Below are 18475 nucleotides of genomic sequence, written 5' to 3'. Positions count from 1 at the left end.
GACTGTACGTGGAGAGGCCGACAGCTGGGTCCACGGCCGCACGCAAGGAAATGCCTCCTTATTACGCGCAAAATAATGATTCCTCCACCTGACATCAGGGACCCACCGAAAGGGCCTCTGTATTTCGCGAAAAAAATGTTACCGCCGCTGACAGCTCGGACCCACCAGCTATATCTTCGCACGCAAGGAAGTGCCTCCTTATTACGCACAAAAAAATGAATACTCCCCCTGTTAGCTGGGACCCAGTATAGTGGCAGGCTGACTTGTGGGCCTACTAAGTTGACGGGGACGGAGGGCTTTGTCAACTTAGTCAATATGCACGATTCTAGCTCCAGTGACCGTACGATGTCCATCCAACGGCCGTAGTGCTTCTTCAACCTCTGGTCTTCTTGCTCCAGCCGCCCAAACCAGCGCCGGTCGTGCCTCGTGCTCCTGCCTCCCGTGGCCGGCTGCGATGCGGCGGAGGCCTCACCGCCCCCTACTACTCCCACCGCTGGCCAGGCCATCCCTCTACTCACCCACACCCCCTGTTATTCTGCGGCGACGGCAGCCTCACACCGCAGCGAACCAGTGAACCATCGTACTCCTCTACGCGTGGGCATCCACTGCCGCGTCTTCCCCGGCTCCGCGTCGTCCCCTTCCTAGGCCTCGCCGTCGTCCACCGCCCTGGTGCTCTCGGCGCGGCGTGGTCAACGTGGTCAAGGAACGGCTTCCATCGGACGTGGACTGTACGTGGAGAGGCTGACAGCTGGGTCCACGGCCGCAGCAAGCAAGTGCCTCCTTATTATGTGCAAAATAATTATTCCTCCACCTGACAACGGGGACCCACCGGATGGGCCACCGTATTTCGCGAAAAAACATTTCCCCCTGACTGCTGGGACCCACCAGCTACACCTTCGCACGCAAGGAAGTGCGTCCGGGCAAAAAAAAACAAAATGATTCGCCCCCCTAACTGCTGGGACCCACTAGCTACATCTTCGCACACAAGGAAGTGCCTGACAGTCGGGACCCACCTGGTTGAAGCGTACGTAGCATTGTCATTCTGGTCGCGAACGTGTACGTACATACTGGTCGATATCGAGGCGCGCACGTGTCATAGTAGAGGCGCGCACGTGTCATAGTAGAGGCGCGCACATAGCATGTACACGTACGTACAACGGACAAGGTGCAAGAAAGAAAATACGGCCACGTATGTGTACATACGGGCGGGGTCTCAAACACCTACTTGCGCATACGTACGGCCAGGGCTCGTGTACATGGCTGGGTCGGAACGGAGAAATAGCGTCATCTTCGTGTTCATGGGGAGGCAACGGAATGCGTCGTGTTCATGAGGAGGTAACGGAATGCGTCGTGTTCATGGGGAGGCAACGGAATGCGTCATGTTCATTAGGAGGCAACGGAACGCGTGGGAGCCAACCGGCTGGGTTGGAACAGAATGCGTGGTCGTGTTCATCGGGAGGGCTTAGACGGAACAGGCGATGGAAACGAGGCCTGGCATACCGCACAACTGAGGAAACGGACCTCCTACGGTTGAAACGGGGGTCCTGTTGATCGGGAGGGGTGTGGCGTACCGCAAAATTGAAGGAAACGAACCTCCTACGGTCGAAACGGGGGTCCTGTTGATCGGGAGGGGTGTGGCGTACCGCAAAACGGACGAAACGGACCTCCTACGGTCGAAACGGGGGACCTGTTGATCGGGAGGGGTGTGGCGTACCGCAAATCGGGACTCCATGGGATATTGTTCATCTCCACCGTCGACCTCCTCCAGCCTCCACGGGCTCCTATTCATCCAGCCTCCACCGCGCGCTACTCCACCGTCTACTGTTCAACCACCCCTCCACCGTCTACTGTTCATCTAGATCTCCACACCACGGGGTCATGTTCAACCACCCCTCCACGGGCACCCCTCCACCGTCTATTGTTCATCCAGCCCTCCACCACACCACGGGGTCCTGTTCATCCAGAGGCAACGCCACCGCTCATTGTTCATCCAATCGATCGGCTTCAGTTAGCAGCAGTAGCGAAGGAATCGCTCAATCAGGTTCAGTTAACAGCCATCGATCGATCGCTCGGGTTCAGTAATGCGTAGCTTGCAGTGCAATCGCTCAGGTTCAGTTAGAGCCCAACGCCTCGCTCGGGTTTAGTTAGAGCCAATGCCTCGCACACATGCATGTACGTGTACGAGAGAAACATGCATCGCTTGGCCCCCGACCTCCCACCGTAACCGGGAATTCCCCGAAATTTTCCTCGCCCTTGCTTCTACCACGGTTTTTCCGTCATGGACGGCCCAAAGAATGTCATGCAGCTGCGTCTCCGGCCCGCCCAGGACGAAAAGCCCATTTTCTGTCATGATTTTTTGTCATAGAAGTAGGAGCCCACCACATCTATGATGATACCGGGTTTTGTCACAATTATCATCATAGAAGTGTCATATGTATGACAGAAAAAAAATTCGTTCGGCCCAAAAATGTCACAGATGTGTCTTTTTTTTTGTAGTGTAGGTTGAGCATCCTCATGAACATTTTCATTAACTTTATCACTAGTTTCAGGTTCATTACCAGATTGAGTTTCAGCATCAGAAATAGAAATATCATTTGGATTCTCATGTGTTTCAGTAATAGGTTCACTAGAAGCATGCAAAGTCCTATCATTTTTCTTTTTCTTCCTTTTAGAAGGACTAGGTGCATCTATATTATTTCTCTGAGAATCTTGCTCAATTCTCTTAGAATGGCCTTCAGGATACAAAGGTTCCTGAGTCATTCTACCACCTCTAGTCATAACTCTAACAGAATTATTATTATCTTTACTATTCAATTCATTGAGCAAATCATTTTGAGCTTTAAGTACTTGTTCTACTTGAGTGGTAACCATAGAAGCATGTTTACTAATAAGTTTAAGTTCACCTTTGACATTAGCCATATAATCACCCAAGTGTTCAAGCATATTTGAATTGTATTTCAATTGTCTACCAAAATAAGCATTAAAATCTTCTTGCTTAGCCATAAATTTATCAAACTCATCTATGCATGGGCTAGCAAACTTAGTAAATGGGATTTCAGCTTTATCATATCTATAGGGAGAATTTACCTTTACTACCTATGTCGGATTATCAAGACCATGAATTTCTTCAATAGGTAAGGGATTAAGATCATATGTTTCTTCAACAGGCGGTAAATTAAGACCATGTATTTCTTCAATAGGAGGTAAATTCTTAACATCTTCAGCTTTAATACCTTTTTCTTTCATAGATTTCTTTGCCTCTTGCATATCTTCAGGACTGAGAAATAGAATACCCCTCTTCTTCAGAGTTGGTTTAGGAATAGGCTTAGGAATTGGCTCCGGAGGTGTCCAATTATTTTCATTTGTCAACATATTATTCAATAGAATTTCAGATTCATCCGGTGTTCTTTCCCTGAAAACAGAACCAGCACAACTATCCAGGTAATCTCTGGAAGCATCGGTTAGTCCATTATAAAAGATATCAAGTATTTCATTTTTCTTAAGAGGATGATCAGGCAAAGCATTAAGTAATTGGAGAAGCCTTCCCCAAGCTTGTGGGAGACTCTCTTCTTCAATTTGCACAAAATTATATATATCCCTTAAAGCAGCTTGTTTCTTATGAGCAGGGAAATATTTAGTAGAGAAGTAATAAATCATATCCCGGGGACTACGCACACAACCAGGATCAAGAGAATTAAACCATATCTTAGCATCACCCTTTAATGAGAACGGAAATATTTTAAGGATATAAAAGTAACGAGTTCTCTCATCAGTAGTGAACAGGGTGGCTATATCATTTAATTTAGTAAGATGTGCCACAACAGTTTCAGATTCATAGCCATGAAAAGGATCATATTCAACCAAAGTAATTATATCAGGATCAACAGAGAATTCATAATCCTTATCAGTAACACAGATAAGTGAAGTAGCAAAAGTAGGGTCAGGTTTCATCCTAGCATTTAGAGATTGCTTATTCCATTTAGCTAATAACCTCTTAAGTTCGTATCTATCTTTGCAAGCTAAAATAGCTAAAGAAGCTTCTTTATAAAAAATAACCCTCAGGAATAACAGGCAAGTCTTCATCATCAATTTCATCAGTATTATCAGATTCAATATTTTCAATCTCTCTAGGCTAGCAAGTTGTCCATCAAGAAATTCACCAAGTGGCACAGTAGTATCAAGCATAGAAGTAGTTTCATCATAAGTATCATGTATATCACAAGTGGCATCATCAATAACATGCGACATATCAGAACGAATAGCAGAAGAAGGTTTAGGTGTCGCAAGCTTACTCAAAACAGAAGGTGAATCAAGTACAGAGCTAGATGGCAGTTCCTTACCTCCCCTCATAGTTGAGGGATAAATCTTGGTTCTTGGATCGTTCAAATTCTTCATAATGATGAGCAGATATAAATCCCAAGTGACTCAAAGAATAGAGCTATGCTCCCCGGCAACGGCGCCAGAAAATAGTCTTGATAACCCACAAGTATAGGGGATCGCAACAGTTTTTGAGGGTAGAGTATTCAACCCAAATTTATTGATTCGACACAAGGGGAGCCAAAGAATATTCTCAAGTATTAGCAGCTGAGTTGTCAATTCAACCACACCTGGAAACTTAGTATCTGCAGCAAAGTATTTAGTAGCAAAGTAATATGATAGTAGTGGCAACGGTAGCAAAAGGTAAAAGTAGTAAAAGTAATGTTTTTGGTATTTTGTAGTGATGATAGCAATAGCAATAGAAAAGTAAATAAGCGAAGAATAATATATGGAAAGCTCGTAGGAAATGGATCAGTGATGGAGAATTATGCCGGATGCGGTTCATCATGTAACAGTCATAACCTAGGGTGACACAGAACTAGCTCCAGTTCATCAATGTAATGTAGGCATGTATTCCGAATATAGTCATACGTGCTTATGGAAAAGAACTTGCATGACATCTTTTGTCCTACCCTCCCGTGGCGGCGTGGTCCTTACGGAAACTAAGGGATATTAAGGCCTCCTTTTAATAGAGTACCGGAACAAAGCATTAACACATAGTGAATACATGAACTCCTCAAAGTACGGTCATCACCGGTAAGTATCCCGATTATTGTCGCTTCGGGGTTAACGGATCAGAACACATAATAGGTGACTATAGAATTGCAAGATAGGATCAAGAACACTCATATATTGATGAAAACATAATAGGTTCAGATCTGAAATCATGGCACTCGGGCCCTAGTGACAAGCATTAAGCATAGCAAAGTCATAGCAACATCAATCTCAGAACATAGTGGATACTAGGGATCAAACCCTAACAAAACTAACTCGATTACATGATAGATCTCATCCAACCCATCACCGTCCAGCAAGCCTACAATGGAATTACTCACGCATGGCGGTGAGCATCATGAAATTGGTGATGGAGGATGGTTGATGATGCCGATGGCGATAGATTCCCCTCTCCGGAGCCCCGAACGGACTCCAGATCAGCCCTCCCGAGAGGTTTTAGGGCTTGGCGGCGCCTTCGTATCGTAAAACGTAATGAATTCTTCTCTTTGATTTTTTTCTCCCTGAAACACAATATATAGAGTTGGAGTTGGAGTCGGAGGAGCTCCAGAGGGCCCACGAGGTAGGGGCGTGCCCCCCACCAGGTGGTGGGCCCCTGGCCTTCATCTTTTGTAGGTATTTTTTATATTTTCCAAAAAGTTGCTCCGTGAAGTTTCAGGTCATTCCGAGAACGTTTGTTTCTGCACATAAATAACACCATGGTAATTCTGCTGAAAACAGCGTTAGTCCGGGTTAGTTCCATTCAAATCATGCAAGTTAGAGTCCAAAACAAGGGCAAAAGTGTTTGGAAAAGTAGATACGACAGAGACGTATCATTAAGCAACCTTGACCGAGTTTTGCAGAGATGTGAAGAAACTAATCTTGTCTTGAATTGGGAAAAGTGCCACTTTATGGTTAATGAAGGTATTGTCTTGGGGCATAAAGTTTCTGAAAGAGGTATTGAGGTTGATAAAGCCAAGGTTGATGCTATTGAAAAGATGCCATGTCCCAAGGACATCAAAGGTATAAGAATTTTCCTTGGTCATGCCGGTTTTTATAGGAGGTTCATTAAGGACTTCTCAAAAATTTCTCGGCCTCTGACTAATTTATTACAAAAAGATATACCATTTGTTTTTGATGATGATTGTGTAGAAGCATTTGAAATACTTAAGAAAGCATTGATCTCTGTACCTATTGTTCAACCACCTGATTATGCTGTAGGTGCTGTTCTAGGGAAAAGAGTTGATAATAAGTTAAATGTTATTCAATATGCTAGTAAGACTCTAGATAATGCCCAGAGAAATTATGCTACTACTGAAAAAGAATTCTTAGCAGTTGTCTTTGCTTGTGATAAGTTCAGACCTTATATTGTTGATTCTAAAGTAACTATTCACACTGATCATGCCGCTATTAAATATCTTATGGAAAAGAAAGATGTTAAACCTAGACTTATTAGATGAGTTCTCCTCCTACAAGAATTTGATTTGCATATTGTTGATAGAAAGGGAGCTGAGAACCCCGTTGCAGACAACTTGTCTAGGTTAGAAAATGTTCTTGATGACCCACTACCTATTGATGATAGATTTCCTGATGAACAATTAAATGTCATAAATGTTTCTCACACTGCTTCATGGTATGCTGATTATGCTAATTATATTGTTGCTAAATTTATACCACCTAGTTTCACATACCAGTAAAAGAAAAAGTTTTTCTATGATTTGAGGCAATACTTTTGGGATGACCCACACCTTTATAAAGAAGGAGTAGATGGTGTTATTAGGCGTTGTGTACCTGAGCATGAACAGGAATAGATCCTACGCAAGTGTCATTCCGAGGCTTATGGAGGACACCACGCTGGAGATAGAACTTCACATAAGGTATTGCAATCCAGTTTTTATTGGCCTACTCTCTTCAAGGATGCCCGTAAGTTTGTCTTATCTTGTGATGAATGTCAAAGAATTGGTAATATTAGTAGACCCCAAGAAATGCCTATGAATTATTCACTTGTTATTGAACCATTTGATGTTTGGGGCTTTGATTATATGGGACCTTTTCCTGCCTCCAATGGATACACACATATTTTAGTTGCTATTGATTACGTTACTAAGTGGGTAGAAGCTATTCCAACTAGTAGTGCTGATCATAACACCTCTATTAAGATGCTTAAAGAAGTTATTTTTCCAAGGTTTGGAGTCCCTAGATATTTAATGACTGATGGTGGTTCACATTTTATTCATGGTGCTTTCCGTAAAATGCTAGCTAAGTATGATGTTAATCATATAATTGCATCTCCTTATCACCCATAGTCTAGTGGTCAAGTAGAATTGAGCAACAGAGAACTCAAATTAATTTTGCAAAATACTGTCAATAGATCCAGAAAGAATTGGTCCAAGAAACTTGATGATGCATTATGGGCCTATAGAACTGCATATAAAAATCCTATGGGTATGCCTCCGTATAAAATGGTTTATGGAAAAGCATGTCACTTACCTCTCGAACTAGAACATAAGGCTTATTTGGCCATTAAAGAGCTCAACTATGATTTCAAACTTGCCGGTGAGAAGAGGTTATTTGACATTAGCTCACTTGATGAATGGAGAACCCAAGCCTACGAAAATGCCAAGTTGTTTAAAGAAAAAGTCAAAAGATGGCATGACAAAAGAATACAAAAGCGTAGATTATGTAGGTGATTATGTATTATTATACAACTCTCGTTTAAGATTTTTTACAGGAAAACTTCTCTCTCAATGGGAAGGTCCTTACGTTATCAAGGAGGTCTATCGTTCCGGTGCCATAAAAATCAACAACTTCGAAGGCACAAATCCGAAGGTGGTGAACGGTCAAAGAATTAAACATTATATCTCAGGTAATCCTATAAATGTTGAAACCAATGTTATTGAAACCGTAACCCCGGAGCAATACATAAGGGACACTTTTCGGAACGTTTCAGACTCCAAAAAGGAACAGGTATGTGGTACGGTAAGTAAACCGACTCCAAAACAGTTCTAATGGCAATTTTCTTCCGTTTTGGAATATTTAGAAAAATAGAAAAATAAGAAGCAGTTTGGGAAGGACACGAGGGTGGAGGGCGCGCCCTACCCCCTGGGCGCGCCCCCTACCTCGTGGGCACGTCGTGTGCTCTCCGGACTTTGTTTTCTTACACAACACGTATTTTGGTCGGTAAAAATTCATTATATAACCTCCCAAAGGTTTTGACCCCCGTATCACACAATTATCCTCTGTTTGTGTTTCGAGTTGTTGCTGATGTAGATTAGAGCAAGATGTCTTCACAAGAGTCAGTCAGGGAGAGCCGGGTGTCTCATCCGGCACCGAGATCAATGACAAACAACAATGACGACCACTTTGGGCCAGCAACGGAGGAAGAGATGGAGGCTGATTTGAAGAGGATAGATGCCATGGAGGAGGATCAAGAAGTCACTTATCGATTTCGAGCTGGATTCACAATGGGGGAACTGCAGAGCTCGGCTATCCCAAATTCGGTTATCCCTTCCAATGTTAGATTTCTTTCTTATGAAAATATGAAGAAGAGAGTCACTTGTTCTCCCGCAGCTATGCAACACCCTTGGGTGCTAGAAGCTTTGGCCGTTACAGGAAAGCTTCGAAAGGAAATAATGGACCTTAAGCAGCAAATCAATAAGCTCGAGGAGGAGAATCGTATCCTGAGGGGCATCATCGCCAAGAATATCACATCACCATCCCCGAAGAAGGAGACATAATCACATGGGTATGGGCACTCCCCTTGGCAACCGCCAAGCTTGGGGGAGTGCCCCGGTATCGTATCACCATCACTTCTATCTTTACCGTTTTCCTTAATTCGATCCTTTTGGTAATATCTTGATCTAGTAGAATAAAGTTTTAGTATGATCTAGTTGTGAGTTTTGCTTTATGATCCTTCTATGTAATCGAGTCCGTGAGCTATATATAATAAAGATTAGTGTTGAGTCAAGGGCTTGATTATTTTGCCATGATCTTGAGTGAATAAAAGAAAAGAGAAAGAAATAAAAAAGAAATAAAAGAGATCATATGGATCTTATGGAGAGTAATGAGCTCACATAGAAAAAGTATGATGAATAAAAGCTGTTGAGAGTTGACAAACATAGTTTTGGTCATCGTTGCAATTAATAGGAAGTAATAAAGAAAGAGAGGTCTTCACATATAAATATACTATCTTGGACATCTTTTATGATTGTGAGCACTCATTAAAATATGACATGCTAAAGAGTTGACGTTGGACAAGGAAGACAACGTAATGGGTTATGTTTTCTTACATATGAGATAAATAATCTTGTCATGGATCATCCAACATGATTGAGATTGCCTTTCCCCCTCATGCTAGCCAAATTCGTTGCACCAAGTAGAGATACTACTTGTGCTTCCAAACACCCTTAAACCAGTTTTGCCATGAGAGTCCACTATACCTACCTATGGATTGAGTAAGATCCTCCAAGTAAGTTTTCATCGGTGCAAGCAATAAAAATTGCTCTCTAATTATGTATGACTTATTAGTGTGGAAGAAAATAAGCTTTATATGATCGTGTGATATGGAAGAAATAAAAGCGACAGACTGCATAATAAAGGTCCATATCACAAGTGGCAATATAAAGTGACGTTCTTTCGTATTAAGATTTTGTGCATCCAACCATAAAAGCGCATGACAACCTCTTCTTCCCTCTGCGAAGGGCCTATTTTTTACTTTTATCTCCTACCTTACATAAGAGTCATGGTGATGTTCACCCTTCCTTTTTACGTTTTATCTTTTGGAAAGCACAACATGTTGGAAAGATCCTGGTATATATGGCTAATTGGATGTGAGTTTTCATGAACTATTATTGTTGACATTACCCTTGAGGTAAAATGTTGGGAGGCAAAATTATAAGCCCCTATCTTTCTCTGTGTCCGATTAAAACTCCATACCCATAAGTATTGCGTGAGTGTTAGCAATTATGAAAGCCTATATGATAGTTGAGTATGTGGACTTGCTGAAAAGCTCTTATATATTGACTCTTTCCTATGTTATGATAAATTGCAATTGCTCCAATGACTGAGATTATAGTTTGTTAGTTTTCAATGAAGTTTATGATTCATACTTGAAATTGTGATTGAATTATTACTCTAGCATAAGAGATCATATGACAAGAATTATATAAGTTGTTGTTCTAAGAATGATCATGATGCCCTCATGTCCGTATTTTATTTTTATCGACACCTCTATCTCTAAACATGTGGACATATTTTTCGATTTCGGCTTTCGCTTGAGGACAAGCGAGGTCTAAGCTTGGGGGAGTTGATATGCCATTTTGCATCATGCTTTTATATCGATATTTATTGCATTATGGGCTGTTATTACACATTATGTCACAATACTTATGCCTATTATCTCTTATTTTACAAGGTTTACATAAAGAAGGAGAATGCCGGCAGCTGGGATTCTGGGCTGGAAAAGGAGGAAATATTAGAGACCTATTCTGCACAGCTCCAAAAGTCCTGAAACTTCACGGAAGTCATTTTCAGAATATATAAAAAATACTGAGCGCAAGAAGTTCACCAGGGGGCCACACCCTGCCCACGAGGGTGGGGGGCGCGCCCTACCCCCCTGGGTGCTCCTCCTACCTCGTGGGCCCCTTGGTGGCCCTCTGATGGCCATCTTCTGCTATATGAAGTCTTTCGATGAGGAAAAAAATCAGAAGCCATCTTTTCGGACGAGACTCTACAGCCACGAGGCGGAACATTGGCGGAATCAATCTAGGTCTCTGGCGGAGCTGTTCTGCCGGGGAAACTTCCCTCTGGGAGGGGGAAATCATCGCCATCGTCATCACCAACGCTCCTCTCATCGGGAGAGGGCAATCTCCATCAACATCTTCACCAACACCATCTCCTCTCAAAACCCTAGTTCATCTCTTGTATCCAATTCTTGTCTCTAAGTCCAGGATTGGTACCTGTGGGTTGCTAGTAGTGTTGATTACTCCTTGTAGTTGATGCTAGTTTGTTTACTTGGTGGAAGATCATATGTTCAGATCCTATATGCATATTAATACCCCTCTAATTATGAACATGAATATGCTTTGTGAGTAGTTATGTTTGTTCCTGAGGACATGGGAGAAGTCTTGCTATTAGTAGTCATGTGAATTTGGTATTCGTTCAATATTTTGATGAGATGTATGTTGTATCTCCTCTAGTGGTGTTATGTGAACGTCGACTACATAACACTTCACCATTATTTGGGCCTAGAGGAAGGCATTGAGAAGTAATAAGTAGATGATGGGTTGCTAGAGTGACAGAAGCTTAAACCCTAGTTTATGCGTTGCTTCGTAAGGGGCTGATCTGGATCCACATGTTTCATGCTATGGTTAGGTTTACCTTAATACTTTTGTTGTAGTCGCGGATGCTTGCAATAGAGGTTAATCATAAGTGGGATTCTTGTCCAAGTAAGGACAACAACCAAGCACCGGTCCACCCACATACCAAATTATCAAAGTACCGAATGCGAATCATATGAATGTGATGAAAACTAGCTTGACGATATCCCCATGTGTCCTCGGGAGCGCTTTACATCATATAAGAGTTTGTCCAGGCTTGTCCTTTGCTACAAAAAGGATTGGGCCACCTTGCTGCACTTTATTTACTTTTGTTACTTGTTGCTCGTTACCAATTATCTTATCACAAAACTATCCGTTACCTATAATTTCAGTGCTTGCAGAGAATACCTTGCTGAAAACCGCTTATCATTTCCTTCTGCTCCTCGTTGGGTTCGATACTCTTACTTATCGAAAGGACTATGATATATCCCCTATACTTGTGGGTCATCAGATACCAATTCGTTAAGTGCTTAAATTTTGCGTGTGGTGTATTACCCAAACACAAACTTGTTGGAATCAAAGTTAAGAAGTTCACCATCTCAGATTTGGCGAGGGATCATGGAAGGAAGAGATACTCTCAAGTTGGGTCTTATAAAGCGTATTAACTAGTCAGGATACAAAAGTCTGGGAACAAAATTGGTTACCAATGGATTATAAGTTGAGACCAGTGTGGCGAAACCCATGGATCCCCCCCCCCACTATGGTTGATGATCTTATTGACCCGGTGAATGTTGTTTGGAATCAAAACTTGCTGGAACATCATTTTCTTTCAGATTGACAAGGAAATTATTTTGAGTATACCTTTCAGTTCAAGAAGACAAGCTGATTTTTGGACATGGCATTATGAGAAAAGTGGTGGTTTCACGGCTCGACCAGCTTACGGAATGTTAGTGAACATAAAAACACATAGAGGACTGTCTTGAACATAGATGTGGACAATCCAATGCAGAGGGAGAGAATAAGTCTTGGACTAAATTGTGGAAAGTCCAAGTGTCATCGAAAGTCAGAGTATTTGCTTGGAGGCCTGCAAAAATGTCACTGCCAACAGGGGATGTTCGTATGCACTGTAAGATGGCTAGCAACGATTTATGTACAATATGCAATGCTTCGGTGATTCTTGGAGGCATTCATTGCTTGATTGCAATATAGCAAGGGATGTTTGGGCACTAGTGGATGATGAGCTAGTTGAGCATATGATTTCAAATCAGTCACCTGATGCAAGGATATGTCCATTTTGGTTATTTGATACCCTATCTTAGAATGATCTCGCAAGAGTGTTGGTTACCATGTGGTCGATTTGGTGGGCAAGGAGAAGAGCAATTCATGACAATGTGCTCCAGAATCCTTTATCCACCATTTGCTTCATGAACAAATATTTAGAAGAGTTAGATATATCGAACAAATGTGTACAGATCTGCTCTGCTGCACCAAAACTGGGAGATGGGAAAGCTAAGATGAAGTGGATTTCCCCTGGTGATTTTAGGTATAAGATAAATGTTGATGGGGTCTGTCTAGGGACAGCCGCCGGGGTGAGGCTGCTACTATTTGTCGGGACGTCAATGGAGCCTTCCTGGGTGTTTTTGCTGTTTTCATTGAAGGGCTCATCAATCCTGCTAATCTTGAGGTTGTTGCATGAAATGAGGCACTTGATTTAGCTGTTGATCTCAATGTCAGTTCCATCAAAGTGGCCTCTGATTCCCTTGAGGTGATTTCCAACCTAATAAGTAAGGCCTCATGTGATTATGCTACAATCCTAAGAGATATTTATCGACGTCCACTATGGACATTAGCTTGGCGCAGAGGGATTGTTATGCAGCGGTGGCGGTCCACATCGCATGTAGCTGCTTGGATTGCGGAAAAGTGGTGGCAACAACACATGTGTGGTGTTCATGGTGGTGCTATTTGAGCACCCGGTCTCGAGCTCTGAGGTGAAAGCCTAGGTCTAATGCCTGGCAATTGCGATGTTTTTACGTCGTTACCTTGTTGAAGGCATTGCTCAGATATGCTCTGGCTGATTCTTCAGGATGAAAATCTAGATTCTGGCCTTGAATGGTTTGATCCATCGACGGAGGCACTTAAGCGTCACTCCCTTTCTGAAGGCGTTGTTGTTGAAGAACCTCGTCCTCCGTGTGGTGTCATGAGATAGTTGGTACGAATATGGTCATTTTTATAGTTTGTTGATTAATGGATCCGATCACTTCTTTTTTTTCATTGCCTACGCATAGCTTTGGTCTTGTATGACTTTGCTATTTCCTGGCATGTTTTTGGTGTGTGTGCGTAGTGTTGGTTGTGTGTATCTTAATTATGTAGAGGCCGGGTGTATACTCACTGTGTTTGTATTCTCTTGATGCTTCATTTTGAGTCAACAAAATCCATCCTTTTATCGAAAAAGCTTTTAAGGAGGTGTCTTTTGTTAATGAGGGAAGACAAGCCAATACTGAAGCTCATAAATTAGTAAAGGCGGCTGTTTCCTTAGGTGTTGGCCGACATGTTTGGCTAGGTACTACTCCTGATATTACTTGTATCCCATGGAGCATCTTAAATGAATAAAAGGCCATGTTCTACTAAAAAAGTTGTTTCCATGGTCCACTTTGCTTCAATGCACATAGTAGTTTGATCAACAATACATGCTTCGAAAATGGCAAAAAATGGTTTAAAAAATTAATTACTAGCTTTATAAGTCTAGGGCAAAAATTGGTGGTAATATTTCTTTTAAAATATTTATCCAATTTAAAAAGTGTTCATTATACTTATAAAACTGACACGTAATTTGGAAAAATCATACATTTTTAAAAATAATATATATTTCCAAAATAAATGATAAATATTTTTCATATATAGGATGCACATTTTTAAGTACAACCTAACATTTTTTAATACGCTATGAAGATTTTAGTAATATTTTTTTTAATACACGATGAATATTTTTGAAGTGCATGTTAATTTTTTTAAAATACACTATGCACATTTTAATACATAATGAGCACTTTTTATTACCAATGAATATATTTAATACAAAATAAAAATTTATTAATGCATGATAACATTTTGGAATAAATTATGAACATTTTTTAATACACACAGAACATATTATAATACATGTTGAACTTTTCTTCACTACACGCCTACCATTTGTTAATATACGATAAACATTTTTGAAACACATGATGGATGTTTTCTAAATACATGGCAAGCATTTTCTAATACACTGTACTTTTTAGAAACACAAGAGGATTAAAAAAATAAACAAGAAGAAGAAAAAAGAAAACAACAATAGAAAATTTAAAAAGAAAAAAATAAAAGAAAGAAATAAACGGGATAAAAAGGTCACATGAAATAAATGTGCATGTATCAGTTAAAAATGATCATGTATTTGTGAAAAAATGTTTATATCTTTTGAATATGAAAGAAATGAAAACACACAAAAAAGAAACAAAAGAACAAAAAAAGGCAACAAAAGATAGGGAAAGGGAAAATAAAGAAACATGAAAATGGACAAAAAAAATAATGTAGATTGAAGAGGAAAAATAGAAGATACAAAACCAGACAAAAAAAACTTGGCTACCAAACACCAAATAAAGAATCAAACAAGAACAACTGAGTTTACTCTAAGACCATTCCATCCATCAAGTGGTATTGTGCTGGCCCACTTCCAGAACAAATATAGGCGGAGTGATGCTTTATCTCACGATAGGCGAGATATAGCATTCCTAAGAGGAGACAAGCTAACTAGGAAGATTATCGATTAGCTAGAAGTGCCATTCCTCTCCCAAAAGGGAGGCATGTCTCGTATGTATGCCCGCGAGATAGACGTTGGCAGCCCTTCCCTAATTATACGAAGGGTTGGTTTCCCGTAAAAGACCTCAACCCTCACAAAAACAAGCCAACCACGGTTTTATGCAGAAAAGATTAAAAAAACTCCACCACGATTGAGCGAAGTGGGCCATGGCCTAATTGTGTGCAATTAAGACGGGTGTCTTCTCGCCTCGCTTTAATCCTTCAATTAATCAAGGGTGTGTGGTATATGCATACACTTTTCAATGGTAAGGCATGTGTGTTTGTGGCGAGGTGATGCCATCCACCAACCACGCATGGTTTAAACTAGCGCATCACTATATCATGTTTTGGCCAATGTATAATTTGATATGTTTTATCAATTGCTCACAAACAATGCCTTTAATGTTAATTTGGGTGAATATACACATGCAGTGGCGAAGCTTAGCATAGACCAATAGGGGCCATGCCCACCCCTAATTTGTGCATTTATTGAAGAGCATGCAAGATTTTAGGCGTAACTAGTGTCTCAACTAGAGATTAGCCCCTCCGTCCCTACTAATTTGCCCCCCTTCAAGTCATGGTCACCTCTTAAATGTTGCTCAAGCTTTGCCGTTGTAAACATGCATCAGACTATGAGAGCTTCTTCATTTGGTTGTCATCTTGGGTAGCATGTACATCACAATGGCTAATCCATCCAAATGTGCCCAAACTGACGGAAATTTCCCACCAGGGTTTAGAATGGCAGTCTATATCATAGAGAAGTGACACTACAAAACATGCTAGAGATGTTGAGCCATACCTCGAACAACACCTTCTTCCACAAACGTCATCTCCTCTTTAACCAATCAGTTGCGCACTAAGTGGTTCATGTCCACCCATCAAAATGCCCACATATTGCTCTCAGGATAGCTAATGTTAATCTCTTGGGAACCTTTTCCAGTAAGTGCATTTGAAGGATGAGGGCCATTGTGTGTGGTCCAGGTCACATGCCATCATATTAGGGTTTGATCCATGTAGCGGCTTGCGGTTAAGTAAACTGCACTGCCAAGTTTAGGGAATCGATTTAACCATTTTAAATGGACTCACTAGCAATTTGAAAGACTCGTCATGCATTGTTCATGGATTAATGATTGACCTATTGTCCTTTCTTGTATCGGTTGTAGGGGTGTTTGATTAGGCATTTACTTTGGCTTTGTGATTTTGGATACTAGACCCAAAAAACATATTTATGTGTTAAAAGCCAAAGTTAAGCATTACCAAAAAAACCAAGAGTCGTGGCCTTCAAAGTTCTAATGTTAGCCACTTAAACTTCTTAATTGGAATTCTGGGTCCGGTAGGTGATTTTCGTGGTTTCATGTATGCAAGTGATATGTCGGCATATTTCATTTATTTCTTACATTTCCAGCGACTGATTCTGACTCTATAGGTGGTGGAGACCATGATGTACATTTTGGGTGTTTAGTTATGGTTCAAATTTTTTACTTTTTGTATCCAGTTGCAAACTGCAGTGTCATCAAGATTGTGTGGCGGTGCAAGAGAAATGGGTCTCTCAACTCTCATTTTTAACAAATGCACAAACCTTATTAAAATGAAATGACAATTACATCATTTATGGAAGGGTACAACTTTATTCAGGGGTTCCTCAAACCAATAAAAAGTCAAAAAAAATCTAGCTAGCTTAGCAAGCTCACGAGCAACTTTATTTTCTTCTCTATTATAATGTTCTAACATAGAGATAGGAAAATCACAAGCAAAATGGTAACAATTGTCGAAAACTATTGTCGCCATAGCCGAAATGTCCTCCATTCTTCATAGTGTCAATGACCTCCAGATTATCATAATTAATAATGGGTCAGTTGCATCCCACCCTTTGCACAAGGGAGAGATTGAATCTGAGCACCAAAACTTCAGTCGCCAGGACATCTGCACACCAGTAGATTTTTTAGTTCCCCTGAGCAATGATATTTCACTTACAATCCCTAGAGATCAGCCCAACCGTACCCCTAAGCAAGTCTTGATAAAAAAAACATCGACATTAAGTTTAACAAACCCACATGGGGCGGATCCAACCCTCTCTTTTAAGGGTAGCATTTGAAGAGGAAGCGAAACATAGTTTGTCATTAGAGCATGAATCCACATAGTAATATGATAAGCATCTGGAACTATCTCTTCATGAACCAATTTACGCCTTACCCACCACAAATACCAGGCGGGAATGGCGATCATCTCACGAACATTCTGAAGACCCATAAGAGACAAATCCTGATTTTTCAAATGGGTGTCTCGACTCTATCTGCCTCCGTGAAGTGATTTGTCCAACACGGTCTTAATGGTGTAGAAAAACAGATGCCCAAGGGGCAACTAGCAACACACCATAGATTCGATTAGTTATTGCAAGAGTCTTCTCTTTTTTGCTGGGGTTGAAAGAGTCTCAATGGTGGAGCATGGTGAATTTCTTTTCCTTTGTCTGGATCAGTGAAAATTTGATCACATTGTTGTGTTCCGTCAAAAAAGGCACGGTGAGCAATCTTCCAATCATTCAAAAAATAGTCAAACGAAAATATTTTGTGTTATGTGTCAAGTTTGTTTTACAGTTCCGAATCAATATCTTTAAATCTATGAAGAAAAATGTCTTTTAAAGAAAAAGTTTAGAGTTGTGGCTAATTGGCCGTCATAATCAAACATACATGCAATGGAGCACCTCGCTTTCCTCCACAAGCAACTTCTCCTAGGACGAGGGTTCCCCTCCTCCCGCCACCGCCGCCGCTGACCTGCATTGTCTCTAGTGGCCTTACAGCCATGGATGCGGGATGGATCCTGGCCTTTCCTGGTGAGAGGACTCCTACTTCATTTTATGTGTTTTTTGAGCTTTTTTAGGGTTCGTGTCCGACTCGGGAAGGTAAGGTAGCGACGGCTCTCTGAAGAAGGAATAAGGTTCTCCCTGCTTAGCCTCCGTCTTGACGATGCGTCTAGCGTTGTCGGAGGGCGTGTTGAGGTGTGTCTCCGGATGATCTTGCAGGATTTGGTTGATGTTTTTCTTTGGTGGAACTGTTTGGATCCTTCCAGTCTACACTTCTCTTTATCGTCGCGGTTGTTGTTCAAGTGCGCTGATCCTTTAGAATTTTAGCACGACGACCTCGTGATTGTCTATTACAATAAAGTTTGCCCGACTCCGATGAGAGAGAGGCGATGATGACGCCGCATGTTTGGCTTGCTCCCATGCTTTTAGTCGTCATATGGACATGAATGTAATTTGTATTATTTGTGTCCTTTGTATTGCCATGATGTTTGAT

The sequence above is a fragment of the Triticum aestivum genome, chromosome 2A (genome assembly GCF_018294505.1).
Source record: "Triticum aestivum cultivar Chinese Spring chromosome 2A, IWGSC CS RefSeq v2.1, whole genome shotgun sequence".
NCBI lineage: Eukaryota > Viridiplantae > Streptophyta > Magnoliopsida > Poales > Poaceae > Triticum > Triticum aestivum.
Note: the sequence above shows the minus strand (reverse complement) of the source record.